Source organism: Mus caroli, unplaced genomic scaffold (assembly GCF_978045245.1).
Source record: "Mus caroli unplaced genomic scaffold, Mus_caroli_1 scaffold_8, whole genome shotgun sequence".
NCBI lineage: Eukaryota > Metazoa > Chordata > Mammalia > Rodentia > Muridae > Mus > Mus caroli.
Window position 1 is genome coordinate 137,056,622 of NW_028227263.1, and position 17,644 is coordinate 137,074,265.

Sequence of the window (17,644 nt, forward strand, 5' to 3'; positions counted from 1 at the left end):
GCTCACAAGAAAAATGCTTTTATGCCCTATGCTGGGATGCCAATAAATATCCTTTTGCTTTGGTTACCCGCATGCCTAGATTTGTACCTGTCCCTGTAGATGCCCCTAATAGCTTGAGTTTGTTTCGAAAGAAAAGAAGTTTTGGTATATCTGCTACTATAGTTGGATTGGTGGCCACAGAGGCGGTTGCAGCCTCTGTCACGGCCTCGGCACTCGCTCTATCTACTAGTATTCAAACAACACAAACTATTAATGAGCTTTCTATGATGGTCACAACGGCTTTAGATAAACAAGCCACAGCCAACTCACAAATACAAGGAGGGTTGATGCTGATAAATTAGTGCATCAACTTAGTCCAAGAGCAGGTGGATATTCTTTGCAGTTGGCTCAATTGGTTTGTGAATACAAGATGCCTGGTCTTTGTGTTACTTCTGTTCAGTTTGAAAATCTTACAAGACCAGCAAATCTATCAAAAACTTTGTCTCGCTATATGTTACAGAATTGGACAATGGAATTTGAGCAAAAGCTTCAAGAGTTGAGAGTTGCTATTGTACAGGTGAATTCTATGCGTCTCGACCCTTCACTGATGAAGGTCTTCTCCACCTGGATTTCCTCTGCATTTTCCTACTTTAAGGAGTGGGTGGGGGTAGGCTTGTTTACTGTGATCCTATGCAGTGGAGCATTGCTTTTTCTCTGGATGGTCTGTAAACTTAAGGCCAAACAAAAAGGGACAGGATGGCAATAACCCAAGCACTTGCAGCACTAGAACACGGTGCCTCCCCTGGTATATGGTTATCTATACTTAAGCAATAGGTCGCTGGCCGCTCAGCTCTTTCACCCTACGAGGCTAGTCTCATTGCACAGGATAGAGTGAGTGTGCTTCAGCAGCCCAGGAGAGTTGCACGGCTAAGCACTGCAGTAGAAAGGCTCCGCGGCATAAAATGCGCCTATTCTAGGGAGACATGTCATCTTATATGAAGGTTGAGTGTCCAATTGTCCTTCCCCCAGGAAAAAACCACACGGGAGCAGACCAAGACCCCTCCGGGTAATAGGCCTGGGAAGAGGTTTTGTGTAAAGCCCCTATTTTTGCACACTGGGGATTTGACCTCTATCTCTACTCTCAATATATGGGTGGCCTATTGCTCTTAAATAAAAGGGGGAGATGTGAGGAGCCGCCCTTGCAATCGCCATTACAAGATGGCGCTGATATCAGGTGTTCTGACTAGTAAACAAGTAGTCTGCGCATCTATTGGGGTAATTTTCTATGCCTTGTGCCCTGCCTGTCCCGTGGCGTCATCTGGGCTGATAGTGAGCAACCAGTCAGGATCTCCAACCACACTTTGTGGGTTATAAAAGGACTGAGTTTCCTGTATTTGAGGTCTTCATGATAATTAAGCAATAAAGCTTTGCCATAGAAGGATCCGGTTGTCCGAGTGTGTTTTGTGGGCGAAACATTACAAGGACACCCGGACTGATCAGGGGCACAAGTCCCTTTCAGTCCACTGCAGCACCGGGGTTTCTGGTCTGGGGAATCTCCAAACACCCGAAAGGGCCCACACAGAATCCCCCATGGGATCCTAAGACCTCTGGTGAGTGGAACACAGTGTCTGCTCCAATCCAATTGTGCAGGACCTGAGACTGCATTAACCAGGGAAGCAGAATACCCGGCCTAATCAGGGGCACAAGTCTCTTCTGGTCCACTCCAGCACCTGGGTTCCTGGTCCGGGGAGTGTCCGGACACCACCAAGGTCCTCACAGGACCCTTCACGGGATCTTAAGACCTCTGGTGAGTGGAACAAAACTTTTGCCAGGAGGCAGGTTCAAACACTAGATATCTGGGCACCTTCCATGCAAGAGGAGAGCTTGCCTGCACAGAGTACTCTGACCACTGAAACAAAGGAGAGATCTAGTCTCCCAGGTCTACTGATAGAGGCTAACATAATCACCTAAGGAACGAGCTCTAACCAGAGACAACTATAACAGCTAGCTCCAGAGATTACCAGATGGCAAAAGGCAAATGTAAAAATCCTACTAACAGAAATCAAGGCCACTCACCATCATTAGAACGCAGCATTCCCACACCACCTAGTCCTGGGCACCCCAACACAACAGAAAAGCTAGACCCAGATTTAAAAGCATATCACATGATGATGGTAGAGGACATCAAGAAGGACTTTAATAATTCACTTAAAGAAATACAGGAGAACACTGCTAAAGAGTTACAAGTCCTTAAAGAAAAAGAGAAAAACACAACCAAACAGGTAGAATTCCTTAACGAAAAACAGAAAAACACATCAAAACAGGTGATGGAAATGAACAAAACTATACTAGACCTAAAAAGGGAAGTAGACACAATAAAGAAAACCCAAAGTGAGGCAACGCTGGAGATAGAAACCCTAGGAAAGAAATCTGGAACCCTAGATGCGAACAACAGAATATTAGAGATGGAAGAGAGAATCTCAGGTGCAGAAGATTCCATAGAGAACATCGGAACAACAATCAAAGAAAATACAAAACACAAAAGGATCCTAACTCAAAACATCCAGAAAATCCAAGACACAATGAGAAGACTAAACCTACAGATAATAGGAGTTGATGAGAATGAAGATTTTCAACTTAAAGGGCCAGCAAATATCTTCAACAAAATTATAGAAGAAAACTTCCTAAACCTAAAGAAAGGAGATGCCCATGAACATACAAGAAGCCTACAGAACTCCAAATAGACTGGACTAGAAAAGAAATTCCACCCAACACATAATAATCAGAACAACAAATACACTAAATAAATTTGGAATATTAAAAGCAGTAAGGGAGAAAGGTCAAGTAACATATAAAGGCAGGCCTATCAGAATTACACCAGTGTTTTCACCAGAGACTATGAAAGCCAGAAAATCCTGGACAGATGTTATACAGACACTAAGAGAACACAAATGCCAACCCAGGCTACTATACCTGGCCTAACTCTCAATTACCATAGATGGACAAACCAAAATATTCCACGACAAAACCAAATTCACACATTATCTTTCCATGAATCCAGCCCTTCAAAGGATAATAACAGAAAAAAACAAACAAGGACAGAAATCACAGCCTAGAAAAAGCAAAAAAGTAATTCCTCAACAAACCAAAAGGAAGACAGCCACAAGAACAGAAAGCCAACTCTAACAACAAAAATAAAAGGAAGCAACAATTACTTTTCTTTAATATCTCTTAATATCAATGGACTCAATTCCCCCAATAAAAAGACATAGACTAACAGACTGGGTACACAAACAGAACCCAACATTCTGTTGCTTACAGGAAACCCATCTCAGGGAAAAAGAAAAACACTACCTCAGAGTGAAGGTAGGATAATCATTTTCCAAGCAAAGGGTCTGAAGAAACAAGCTGGAGTAGCCATTCTAATATCTAACAAAATCGACTTCCAACCCAAAATAATCAAAAAAGACAAGGAGGGGGCACTTCATACTCATCAAAGTTAAAATCCTCCAAGAGGAACTCTCAATTCTGAATATCTATGCTCAAAATACAAAGGCAGCCACATTCATTATAGAAACTTGAGTAAAGCTCAAAGCTCACATTGCACCTCACACAATAATAGTGGGAGACTTCAATAAAACACTTTCACAAATGGACAGATCATGGAAACAGAAACTAAACAGGGACACAGTAAAACTAACAGAAGTTATGAATCAAATGTATCTGGCAGATATCTACAGAACATTCTATCCTAAAAAAAAAGGATATACGTTCTTCTCAGCAGCCCCATGGTACTTTCAACAAAATTGACCACATAATTGGTCACAAAACAAGCTTCAACATATACAAAAATATTGAAATTGTCCCATGCATTCTATCAGATCACCATGGACTAAGGCTGATCTTCAATAACAAAATAACTAATAGAAAGCCAACATTCACGTGGAAACTGAACAACACTCTTATCAATGATAACTTGGTCAAGGAAGGAATAAAAAAAGAAATTAAGGACTTTTTGGAGTCTAATGAAAATGAAGCCACAACATACCCAAACTCATGGGACACAATGAAAGCATTCCTAAGAGGAAAACTCATAGCTCTGAGTGCCTCCAAAAAGAAACTAGATAAAGCACACATTAGCAGCTTGTCAACACACCTAAAAGCTCTAGAACAAAAGGAAGCAAATTCACCCAAGAGGAGTAGAGGGCATGAAATAATCAAACTCAGGGGTGAAATCAAACAACTGGAAACAAGAAGAACTATTCAAAGAATCAACCAATCAAGGAGCTGGTTCTTTGAGAAAATCAACAAGATAGATAAACCCTTAGCCAGACTCACTAGAGGGCACAGGGGAAGCATTCTAATTAACAAAATCAGAAATGAAAAAGGATATATAAAAACATATCCTGAAGAAATCAAAAACACCATCAGATCCTTCTACAAAAGGCTATACTCAACAAAACTGGAGAACCTGGATTAAATGGAGAAGTTTCTAGAAAGATACCAGGTACCAAAGTTGAATCAAGATCAGGTTAATGACCTAAACAGCCCTATATCCCCCAAAGAAACAGAAGCAGTCATTAATAGTTTCCCAACCAAAAAAAGCCCAGGACCAGATGGGTTTAGTGCAGAGTTCTATCAGACCTTCAAAGACCTAATTCCAGATCTTCACAAACTATTCCACAAAATAGAAACGGAAGGTCCTCTACCCAACTCATTTTATGAAGCCACAATTACTCTGATACCTAAACCACAAAAAGACCCAACAAAGATAGAGAACTTCAGACCAATTTCCCTTATAAATATCTATGCAAAAAATCATCAATAATGTTCTTGCTAACCAAATCCAAGAACAAATCAAAACAATCATCCATCCTGACCAAATAGGTTTCATCCCAGGAATGCAAGGATGGTTCAATATACGGAAATCCATTAACGTAATCCAGTATATAAACAAACTCAAAGACAAAAACCACATGATCATCTCTTTAGATGCGGAAAAAGTATTTGACAAGATCCAACAACCATTCATGATAAAAGTCTTGGAAAGATCAGGAATTCAAGGCCCATACCTAAACATGATAAAAGCAATCTACAGCAAACCAGTAGCCATCATCAAAGTAAATGGTGAGAAGCTTGAAGCAGTCCCTCTAAAATCAGGGACTAGACAAGGCTGCCCACTTTCTCCATACCTATTCAACACTGTACTTGAAGTCCTAGCCAGAGCAATTCGACAACAAATGGAGATCAAAGGGATACAAATTGGAAAAAATGAAGTCAAAATATCACTTTTTGCAGATGATATGATATAATATATAATTGACCCTAAAAATTCCCCCAGAGAACTCCTAAACCTGATAAACAGCTTCAGTGAAGTAGCTGGATATAAAATTAACTCAAACAAATCAATGGCCTTTCTCTACACAAAGAATAAACAGGCTGAGAAAGAAATTAGGGTAACAACACCCTTCTCAATAGTCAGAAATAATATAAAATATCTTGGCGTGACTCTAACTAAGGAAGTGAAAGATCTGTATAATAAAAACTTCAAGTCTCTGAAGAAAGAAATTATAGAAGATCTCAGAAGATGGAAAGATCTCCCATGCTCATGGATTGGCAGGATCAACATTGTAAAAATGGCTATCTTGCCAAAAGAAATCTACAGATTCAATGCAATCCCCATGAAAATTCCAACTCAATTCTTCAACGAATTAGAAAGTGCAATCTGCAAATTCATCTGGAGCAACAAAAAGCCTAGGATAGCAAAAACTCTTCTCAAGGATAAAGAACCTCTGGTGGAATCACCATGCCGGAACTAAAGCTTTACTACAGAGCAATTGTGATAAAAACCGCATGGTACTGGTATAGTGACAGACAAGTAGACCAATGGAATAGAATTGAAGACCCAGAAATGAACCCACACACCTATGGTCACTTGATCTTCGACAAGGGAGCTAAAACCATCCAGTGGAAGAAAGACAGTATTTTCAACAAATGGTGCTGGCACAACTGGTTGTTATCATGTAGAAGAATGCGAATTGATCCATTCCTTTCTCCTTGTGCTAAGGTCAAATCTAAGTGGATCAAGGAAGTTCACATAAAACCAGAGACACTGAAACTTATAGAGGAGAAAGTGGGGAAAAGCCTTGAAGATATGGGCACAGGGGAAAAATTCTTGAATAGAACAGCAATGGCTTGTGCTGTAAGATCGAGAATTGACAAGTGAGACCTTATGAAACTGCAAAGATTCTGCAAGGCAAAAGACACCATCGATAAAAAAAAAAATCACCAACAGATTGGGAAAGGATCTTCACCTATCCTAAATCAGATAAGGGACTAATATCCAATATATATAAAGAACTCAAGAAGGTGGACTCCAGAAAATCAAATAACCCCATTAAAAAATGGGGCTCAGAACTGAACAAAGAATTCTCACCTAAGGAATACCGAATGGCAGAGAAGCACCTGAAAAATGTTCAACATCCTTAATCATCAAGGAAATGCAAATCAAAACAACCCTGAGATTCCACCTCACACCAGTCAGAATGACTAAGATCAAAAATTCAGGTGACAGAAGATGCTGGCGAGGATGTGGAGAAAGAGGAACACTCCTTCATTGTTGGTGGGATTGCAAGCTTGTACAACCACTCTGGAAATCAGTCTGGCGGTTCCTCAGAAAATTGGACATAGTACTACCGGAGGATCCAGCAATACCTCTCCTGGGCATATATCCAGAAGATGTCACAACTGGTAAGAAGGACACATGCTCCACTAAGTTCATTGCAGCCTTATTTATAATAGCCAGAAGCTGGAAATAACCCAGATGCCCCTCAACAGAGGAATGGATACAGAAAATATGGTACATTTACACAATGGAGTACTATTCAGCTATTAAAAAAATGAATTTATGAAATTCCTAGCCAAATGGATGGACCTGGAGGGCATCATATTGAGTGAGGTAACACAATCACAAAGGAACTCACACAATATGTATTCACTGATAAGTGGATATTAGCCCAAAACTTAGGATACCCAAGATATAAGATACAATTTGATAAACGCATGAAACTCAAGAAGAATGAGGACCAAAGTGTGGACATTGTGCCTCTTCTTAGAATTGGGAACAAAACACCCATGGAAGGAGTTACAGAGACAAAGTTTGGAGCTGTGATGTAAGGATGGACCATCTAGAGACTGCCATATCCAGGGAACCATCCCATAATCAGCTTCCAAACGCTGACACCATTGCATACACTAGCAACATTTTGCTGAAAGGACCCAGATATAGCTGTCTCTTGTGAGACTATGCCAAGTCCTAGCAAACACAGAAGTGGATGCTCACAGTCAGCTTTCGATGGATCACAGGGCTCCCATTGGAGAAGGTAGAGAAAGTACCCAAGGAGTTATAGGGATCTGTAACCCTATAGGGGGAACAACATGATGAATTAACCAGTACCCCGGAGCTCTTGTCTCTAGCTGCATATGTATCGAAAGATGGCCTAGTCGGCCATCACTGGAAAGAGAGGCCCATTGGACTTGCAAACTGTATATGTCCCAATACAGGGGAATGCCAGGGCCAAAAGAATGGGAATGGGTGGGTAGGGAAGTGGGGGAGGTATGCGGGTCTTTTGGGATAGCATTGGAAATGTAATTGAAGAAAATACATAAAAAAAAATTCACCCTCTAAGTTATGTGTAGAATGCCGGTATTTTGAAGACTTCCCCAGATTTCATGTCTTTGCTCTGGGTGCTATGGTAGATATTAAGGAATATACTTCAGCCAGTGCAGAATACCAGCATGCAGAAAATCAAGAAAGTGGCTTAATTGAATATGTCAGGGAGATTCCTAGCCAAGAATGCCACAGTGTAGATCACCAAGGCAAGTTTGACCTGTTATCCCAAGACAGAATAAAGTGCACTAATCTTGGTGCATTCTATGATATGGGCTTGTTCAAAGTGTCAATAAATATTGTCCCGTCCTTCAGGACCTAGTTATTCTGTAGGTCGAGGAGGTCCTAGGCCTGCAAGAGATGCGGGAGGAGAAAGGGGAGCAAGACCAAGCAAAGAGTTGTCAAGGTCTGTTTAATGCAGGCTAGGAGCCTGATTATAAGCACACAGTGAGAGAAAATAGGGAGGGGTCGCGGGGGTATAATAAAATACAGAGAAAGGAATGGACATCTGGGGCGAATGCTGATTCTCGTAGCTTATCTTGGAATGTCGGCCCTAAAAAGGTCCCGGCGGACTTCAAACATTCTGCTGTTTATCTTGGAGTACCTGTCCTGACTAAACAGTTCTGGGCACCAAATGGAGACATGGAGGAGGTGGTAAAGCTGCCTTAATCTAAGCAGTTCTTTGTGCCCAGTGAAGGAGGGAGTGAAGCTGGCAGTCTCAGGCTCCAGGTGGAGGCAATGAAGGAGGGTTTGACATAATTCCCTTCAAAGGGTCAGGCGGATATTTAGGGTGAGAGTTACTGGTGCAACCTAGTTTCCCACAGTTTGGTCTCTCACAAATTATCAGCAGAGAGAATGGAAATCCCCAGCCTGATTACATAGAGAATAATTATTATGCGGAACAAATGGGAATGAAAGATTTGGATATCAGTAAAACGAGTATGTACCTCATTTGTCTTCCAGTGACTATGACTTAAAACCACATACTAATAGTTTTGGCCAGCACAACCTAAGAGCAAGAGGAATTTATACTCAAAATATTATTTACTGCAGGCTTCATCAGTCAGAGTTTGAATGTCCAATTAGGAGGATGGAGCACAAAAAATGAAATTTTATTCACATTAGAATGACGTATTTTAATGAATATTTAACTAGAAGTCACAAGTATCTTCCGGTGGTTATTAAAAAGATCTTGTGGTCCATTTGGGAATGTGTGTAAACACAGTGTAATTAAGACAAAGCCATCTCTAAAGTATCTTCATGAGTGAGAAATACCACAGATTTGTGAATGTGTGTGTCTGCTCTATGTTGGCATACTTGTGTGATGGTTACATCACACACTAGTCCATAAATTATGGAGAAAGGAAATTGTTGCTAGTACAGTTTCAGTATTCTTATTGACAGTCCATGCTACTTAAGTGTGTTTACAAAGCCTATATATATATGTATATATATATATATATACACATATATATATATACATATATATATGTATGTTTGTACATATATATATGTGTGTGTGTTTGTACAAATATGTATATGTGTATATAAATGTGATTTTTATGTATGTATCATAAATCACATTTATACAAACACACACACATATATACAAATATATAGTACATATAAGCATATGTATACATAAACACACACACACACACACACACATATATATATATATACCCATTTGTCACACAAGTATTAGTATGACTTTGGTATACAGCAAGGATTTAGTTTCATAGTACATATCATCTTTACAGTGAATCAAATGAATCCATCATTTCTTTGTCTATCCACTCTATTATGTTGATAATATCAAACAGCATGTACAGAAATCACAGATTTTGTAAATTATAAAACTATTATGAATTGAACTAGATTGATAAACTCACATGAACTAATATCATGTGTGATGCATTTAAGCATTTCAGTTACTGTGTATTTAGTGCTTCCTATGGTATCACTAAAATTTTTATGAATTCTGTCCCTATGAGAGCTGGAAATCCTGTATTTTATTGGGGCAAGACATGGAATAGGTTTCACAGTCTGAATATACCAGCCCAAACACGCTGACAAACAAAGCAATATTAAGTGGAATCTTAATGGTTTGTGTGTGTGTGTGTGTGTGTGTGAGATTGTGTGTATGTGCGTGCATGTAAACATAAAAAAAATGATCATTAATTTGGAAATTGTGTCTTATATGTGTGCAAGGAGAATATAAGTGTGAGAGATGAATGTTGTAAAATTATGATATTAATCTTTGAAACCAGTAAAAATAGTAATAAGATGCACTCAGTCGCATCCTCATCTGACAATAGCATCACTGAGCTCTTGAGTCTTTTTAATAAGTAGCAATAACCCTATCATTAATTTGGAAACTTTCTCTATATTATTTTTTATTTTGTTTATTTACATTTCAAATGTTATACACGTACCAGGTTTCCCCTCTAAATGCCCCCAATTTCATCCCCCTTCCTTTGCCTCCAAAGAGATGCTCCCATACCCACCCACCCACTCCCTTTTATTTATTAGAAACCCTACATCTCCAGGGGCAAAAAGAAGACCCTACATTCTGATTGTATTGGCTTTAAGATCAGTCATCCACTTCTCATTCAAAAATTTACATCTCTGTTAGACTTACACTTTAGTATAGTATAGTGAAGATGATATTGATTAATTTCCATGTAGAAAAAAAAAACAACAAAAATCAAACAAGAATGGTGAAACAGAATGAATGTGTTCAGCAATCTTACCCCATTCATCAGATGTAATACCTACTGTAACAAGCTTAAGAAATGTTCTGAAAGATCTAATAAGCTGCTGAAAGAGTCAGATGGGGATATTTAAACTCATCCATTTGACAGAAGCTGCTGATCCTTGTGTTTGAATTGGGTAAAAGCTGGAAGAAGCTGGGGAGGAGGGTGACCCTAGAGAAGGTCCAGCAGTCTCCACTATCCTTTAACCCTGAAATCTCTCAAACACTGGGCCACCAAACATGTATCATACATCAGTTGCTATAAGGTCCCTATCACATATACAGCAGAGGACTGACAAGTCTGACTCAGTTCAAGAAGATGCACCTAACCCTCAAGGGACTGGAGGATCCAGGTAATGTGGAGGTCTGGGGGTGTGGAGTAAGGGGGGGGGGGTAGAAAATCTCCTAAAACTGAAGGAGGTATGGGATTTGGAACAGTCAGAGGGTTGACGAGGAGGGTGATAAAATCTGGAATGTAAAAATTGATTAAATATTTTTTTAAAAAAAATTAAAAAGGACAAAAACCAGAAATGTTATTGCATGTGCACTTAATCTTGGAATATTTGCAGAGACTGATGATGTGCTTTCAGGGTTTTACTTATTTTTACCTAAAAAGGCATTTATGGAAACAATTTTTAGTTAATTTTTTAAAGTATTTATTTCATTTACACTTCCAATGCTATCCCAAAAGTCCCCCACAAACTCCCCCACCCACTCTCCCACCCACCCAATCCCACTACTTGGCCATGGCCCCTATAATGAGGTAGATAAAGTTTGCATGACCAATGGACCTCTCTTTCCACTGATGGCCGACTAGACCATCTTCTGCTACATATGCAGCTAGAAACAAGAGCTCTGGGGGATACTGGTTAGTTCTTATTGTTTTTCAGCCTATAGAGTTGCAGATCCCTTTAGCTCCTTGGTTACTTTCTCTAGCTCCTGCATTAGGGGCCCTGTGATCCATCCAATAGGTGACTGTGAGCTTCTACTTCTTTGTCTACTAGGCCCTGGCGTCGTCTCACAAGAGACAGCTCTATCTGGGTCCTTTCAGCAAAATGTTGCTAGTGTATGCAATGGTGTCAGCGTTTGGAGTCTGATTATTGGATGGATCCCCGGATACGGCAGTCTCTAGATGTCCATCCTTTCATCTCAGCTTAAAACTTTGTCTCTGTAACTCCTTCTATGGGTGTTTTGTTCCCAATTCTAAGAAGGGGCAAAGTGTCCACAATTTGGTCTTCGTTCTTCTTGAGTTTCATGCGTTTAGCAAATTGTATCTTATATCTTGGGTATCCTAAGTTTTGGGCTAATATCCACTTATCAGTGAATACATATTGTGTGAGATCTTTTGTGATTGTGTTACTTCACTCAGGATGATGCCCTCCAGGTCCATCCATTTGGCTAGGAATTTAATAAATTCATTCTTTTTAATAGCTGAGTAATATTCCATTGTGTAAATGTACCACATATTCTGTATCCATTCCTCTGTTGAGGGGCATCTGGGTTGTTTCCAGCTTCTGGCTATTATAAATAGGGCTGCTATGAACATAGTGGAGCATGTGTCCTTCTTACTGGTTGGGACATCTTCTGGATATATGCCCAGGAGAGGTATTGCTGGATCCTCTGGTAGTACTATGTCCAATTTTCTGAGGAACCGCCAGACTGATTTCCAGAGTGGTTGTGCAAGCTTGCAATGCCACCAACAATGGAGGAGTGTTCCTCTTTCTCCACATCCTCGCCAGCATCTGCTGTCACCTGAATTTTTGATCTTAGCCATTCTGACTGGTGTGAGGTGGAATCTCAGGGTTGTTTTGATTTGCATTTCCCTGATGATTAAGGATGTTGAACATTTTTTCAGGTGCTTCTCTGCCATTCGGTATTCCTCAGGTGAGAATTCTTTGTTCATTTCTGAGCCCCATTTTTTAATGGGGTTATTTGACTTTCTGGAGTCCACCTTCTTGAGTTCTTTATATATATTGGATATTAGTCCCTTATCTGATTTAGGATAGGTGAAGATCCTTTCCCAATCTGTTGGTGGTTTTTTTGTCTTATTGATGGTGTCTTTAGCCTTACAGAAGCTTTGCAGTTTCATGAGGTCCCACTTGTCAATTCTCGATCTTACAGCACAAGCCATTACTGTTCTATTCAGGAATTTTTCCCCTGTGCCCATATCTTCAAGGCTTTTCCCCACTTTCTCCTCTATAAGTTTCAGTGTCTCTGGTTTTATGTGAAGTTCCTTGATCCACTTAGACTTGACCTTAGTACAAGGAGATAGGAATGGATCGATTTGCATTCTTCTACATGTTAACAACCAGTTGTGCCAGCGCCATTTGTTGAAAATGCTGTCTTTCTTCCACTGGATGTTTTTAGCTCCCTTGTCGAAGATCAAGTGACCTTAGGTGTGTGGGTTCATTTCTGGGTCTTCAATTCTATTCCATTGGTCTATTTGTCTGTCACTATACCAGTACCATGCAGTTTTTATCACAATTGCTCTGTAGTAGAGCTTTTTGTCCGGCATGGTGATTCCACCAGAGGTTCTTTTATACTTGAGAAGAGTTTTTGCTATCCTAGGTTTTTTGTTATTCCAGATGAATTTGCAGATTGCACTTTCTAATTCGTTGAAGAATTGAGTTGGAATTTTGATGGGGATTGCATTGAATCTGTAGATTGCTTTTGGCAAGATAGCCATTTTTACAATGTTGATCCTGCCAATCCATGAGCATGGGAGATCTTTCCATCTTCTGAGATCTTCTATAATTTCTTTCTTCAGCGACTTGAAGTTTTTATTATACAGTTCTTTCACTTCCTTAGTTAGAGTCACGCCAAGATATTTTATATTATTTGTGACTATTGAGAAGGGTGTTGTTTCCCTAATTTCTTTCTCAGCCTGTTTATTCTTTGTGTAGAGAAAGGCCATTGATTTGTTTGAGTTAATTTTATATCAAGCTACTTCACCGAAGCTGTTTATCAGGCTTAGGAGTTCTCTGGTGGAATTTTTAGGGTCACTTATATATACTATCATATCATCTGCAAAAAGTGATATTTTGACTTCATCTTTTCCAATTTGTATCCCTTTGATCTCCTTTTGTTGTCGAATTGCTCTGGCTAGGACTTCAACTACAATGCTGAATAGGTATGGAGAAAGTGGACAGCCTTGTCTAGTCCCTGATTTTAGAGGGACTGCTTCAAGCTTCTCACCATTTACTTTGATGTTGGCTACTGGTTTGCTGTAGATTGCTTTTATCATGTTTAGTTATGGGCCTTGAATTCCTGATCTTTCCAAGACTTTTATCATGAATGGGTGTTGGATCTTGTCAAATGCTTTTTCCGCATCTAACGAGATGACCATGTGGTTTTTGTCTTTGAGTTTGTTTATATACTGGATTACGTTGATGGATTTCTGTATATTGAACCATCCCTGCATCCCTGGGATGAAACCTACTTGGTCAGGATGGATGATTGTTTTGATGTGTTCTTGGATTCCTTTATCAAGAACTTTATTGAGGATTTTTGCATCAATATTCATAAGGGATATTGGTCTGAAGTTTTCTATCTTTGTTGGGTCTTTTTGTGGTTTAGGTATCAGAGTAATTGTGGCTTCATAGAATGAGTTGGGTAGAGTACCTTCTGTTTCTATTTTGTGGAATAGTTTGTGAAGAACTGGGATTAGATCTTCTTTGAAGGTCTGATAGAACTCTGCACTAAACCCATCTGGTCCTGGGCTTTTTTTGAACATTTTTTTCAGGTGTTTCTCAGCCATTCGGTATTCCTTCAGTGAGAATTCTTTGTTCAGCTCTGAGCCCAAATTTTTAATGGGGTTATTTGATTTTCTGGAGTCCACCTTCTTGAGTTCGTTATATATAATGGATATTTGTCCCCTATATGATTTAGGAGAGGTAAAGATCCTTTCCCAATCTGCTGGTGGATTTTTTGTCTTATTGACGGTGTCTTTTGCCTTACAGAAGCTATGCAATTTTATGAGTTTCCCTTTATTAATTCTCGATCACAAGCCATTGCTGTTCTATTCAGGAATTTTCCCCCTGTGCCCATATCTTCGAGTCTTTTCCCCACTTTCTACTCTATAAATTTCAGTGTGTATGTTTTATGTGGAATTCCTTAATCCACTTAGATTTGACTTTAGTACAAGGAGATAGGAATGAATCAATTCGCATACTTCTGCATGATAACCACCAGTTGTGCCAGCACCATTTGTTGAAAATCCTGTCTTTTTTCCACTGGATGAATTTTGCTCCATTGTCAAAGATGAAATGACCATAGGTGTGTGGGTTCATTTCTGAGTCTTCAATTGTATTCCATTGGTCTACATGTCTGTAGCTATGCCAGTAACATGCAGTTTTTATTCACAATTACTCTATGGTAAAGCTTTAGGTAAGGCATGGTGATTCCACCAGAGGTTCTTTTATCCTTGAGTAGAGTTTTTGCCATCCTAGGTTTTTTGTTATTCCAGATGAATTTGCAGATTGCTCTTTCTAATTCGTTGAAGAATTGAGTTGGAATTTTGATGGGGATTTCATTGAATCTGTAGAATGCTTTTGGCAAGATAGCCATTTTTACTATACTGATCCTGCCAATCCATGAGCATGGGAGATCTTTCCATCTTCTGAGATATTCTTTAATATCTGTCTTCAGAGACTTGAAATTCTTATTATACAGATCATTCACTTCCTTAGTTAGAGTCACGCCAAAGTATATTTTTTATTATTTGTGACTATTGAGAAGGGTGTTGTTTCCCTAATTTCTTTCTCAGCCTCTTAATTCTTTGTTTAGAGAAAGGCCTTTGATTTGTTTCAGATAAATTTATATCCAGCTACTTCATTCAAGCTGTTTATTAGGTTTAGGAGTCCTCTAGTGGAATTTTTAGGGTTACTTATATATACTATCATATCATCTGCAAAACGTGATATTTTGACTTCTTCCTTGCCAATATGTATTCCCTTGATTTCCTGTTGTTGTTGAATTGTTCTGGCTAGGACTTCAAGTACAATGTTGAATAGGTAGGGAGAGAGTGGGTAGCCTTGTCTAATCACTGATTTTAGTGGGATTGCTTCCAGCTTCTCACCATTTACTTTGATGTTGGCTACTGGTTTTCTGTAGATTACTTTTAAAATGTTTAGTTATGTGCCTTGAATTCCTGATCTTTCCAAAACTTTTATCATGAATGGGTGTTGGATTTTGTCAAATGCTTTCTCCGTATCTGGTATCTGTTTAGAAACTTGCCCATTTCATCCTGGTTTTCCATTTTTGTTGAGTATAGCCTTTTGTAGAAGGATCTGATTGAGTTTTGGTGTTTTTCAGGATCTGTTGTTATGTCTCCCTTTTCATTTCTGATTTTGTTAATTAGGGTGCTGTCCCTGTGCCCTCTAGTGATTCTGAGAAGGGTTTATCTAACTTGTTGATTTTCTCATAGAACCAGCTCCTCATTTGGTTGATTCTTTGAATAGTTCTTGTTTTCACTTGGTTGATTTTGCCCCTGAGTTTGATTATTTCCTGCTGTCTACTCTTCTTGGGTGAATTTGCTTCCTTTTTTCTAGAGTTTTTAGCTGTGTTGTCAAGCTGCTAGTGTGTGTTCTCCTTAGTTTCTTTTTGGAGGCACTCAGAGTTATGAGTTTTGTTCTTAGAAATGTTTCATTGTGTCCCATAAGTTTGGGTGTCTTGTGACTTCATTTTCATTAAACTCTGAAAAGTCCTTAATTTCTTTCTTCACTCTTCTGTGACCAAATTATAATTAAGAAGAGTATCGTTTACTTTCCACTTGATTGTTGGCTTTCTATTTATTTTGTTATTGAAGATCAGCCTTAATCCATGGTGATCTGATAGGATGCATGGAACAATTTCAATATTTTTGTATCTGTTGAGGCTTTTTTTGAGACCAATTATGTGGTCAATTTGGAGATGGTATCATGAGGTGCTGAGAAGAAGGTATATCCTTTTGTTTTAGAATAAACTGTTCTGTAGATATCTGTTAGATCCATTTGTTTCATAACTTTTGTTAGTTTAACTGTGTCCTTGTGTAGTTTCTGATAGTTTGACTTCTTCCTTTCCAATTGTGTCCCCTTGAACTCCTTTTGTTGTTGAATTGCTCTGGCTAGGACTTCAAGTACAATGTTGAATAGGTAGGGAGAAATTGTGTAGCCTTGTCTAGTCTCTGATTTTAGAGGGACTGCTTCCAGCTTCTCACCATTTACTTTGATGTTGGCTACTGGTTTGCTGTAGATTGCTTTTAACATGTTCAGTTATAGGCCTTGAATTCCTGATCTTTCCAAGACTTTTGTAACGAATGGGTGTTGGATTTTGTCCAATGCTTTCTCCACTTCTAACAAGATGATCATGTGGTTTTTGTCTTTGAGTTTGTTTATATACTGGATTACATTGATGGATTTCCATATATTGAACCATCACTGCATCCCTGGTATTAAACCTATTTGGTCAGGATGGATGATTGTTTTGATGTGTTCTTTCATTCTGTTTGCAAGAACTTTATTAAGTATTTTTGCATTGATATTCATAAGGGAAATTGATCTGAAGTTCTCTATCTTCATTGGGTCTTTTTTGGTTTAGGTATCAGAATAATTGTGGCTTTATAGAATGATTTGGGTGGAGTACCTTCTGCTTCTATTTTGTGGAATAGTTTGTGAAGAACTGGGATTAGATCTTCTTTGAAGGACTGATAGAACTCTGCTCTAAACTCATCTGGACCTGGGCTTTTTTTTTTTTTTTTTTGATTCGGAGACTATTAATGACTTCTTCTATTTCTTTAGGGGAATAGGACTGTTTAGATCATTAAACTGAACTTGATTTAACTTTGGTACCTGGTATCTGACTAGAAACTTTTCCATTTCATCCAGGTTCTCCAGTTTTGTTGAGTATAGACTTTTGTCGAAGGATCTGATGGTGTTTTGGATTTCTTCAGGTTCTGTTGTTATTTCTACCTTTTCATTTCTGATTTTGCTAATTAGGATGCTGTCCCTATGCCCTCTAGTGATTCTGGCTAAGGGTTTATCTATCTTGTTGATTTTCTCAACGAACCAGCTCCTCATTTAGTTGATTCTTTGAATAGTTCTTCTTGTTTCCACTTGGATGATTTCACCTTTGAGTGTAATTATTTCCTGCCTTGTACTCCTCTTGGGTGACTTAGCTTCCTTTCGTTTTAGAGCTTTAAGTGTGCTGACAAGCTGCTAGTGTGTGCTCTCTCTAGTTGCTTTTTTGGAGGAACTCAGAGCTAT

General features: G+C 39.0%; 1 pseudogene; it reads right to left on the minus strand.

Moving 5' to 3' along the window:
• The window catches only part of LOC147003683 (uncharacterized), a 90,924-nt pseudogene that overhangs the window by 64,640 nt on the left and 8,640 nt on the right, over window positions 1-17,644 (minus strand).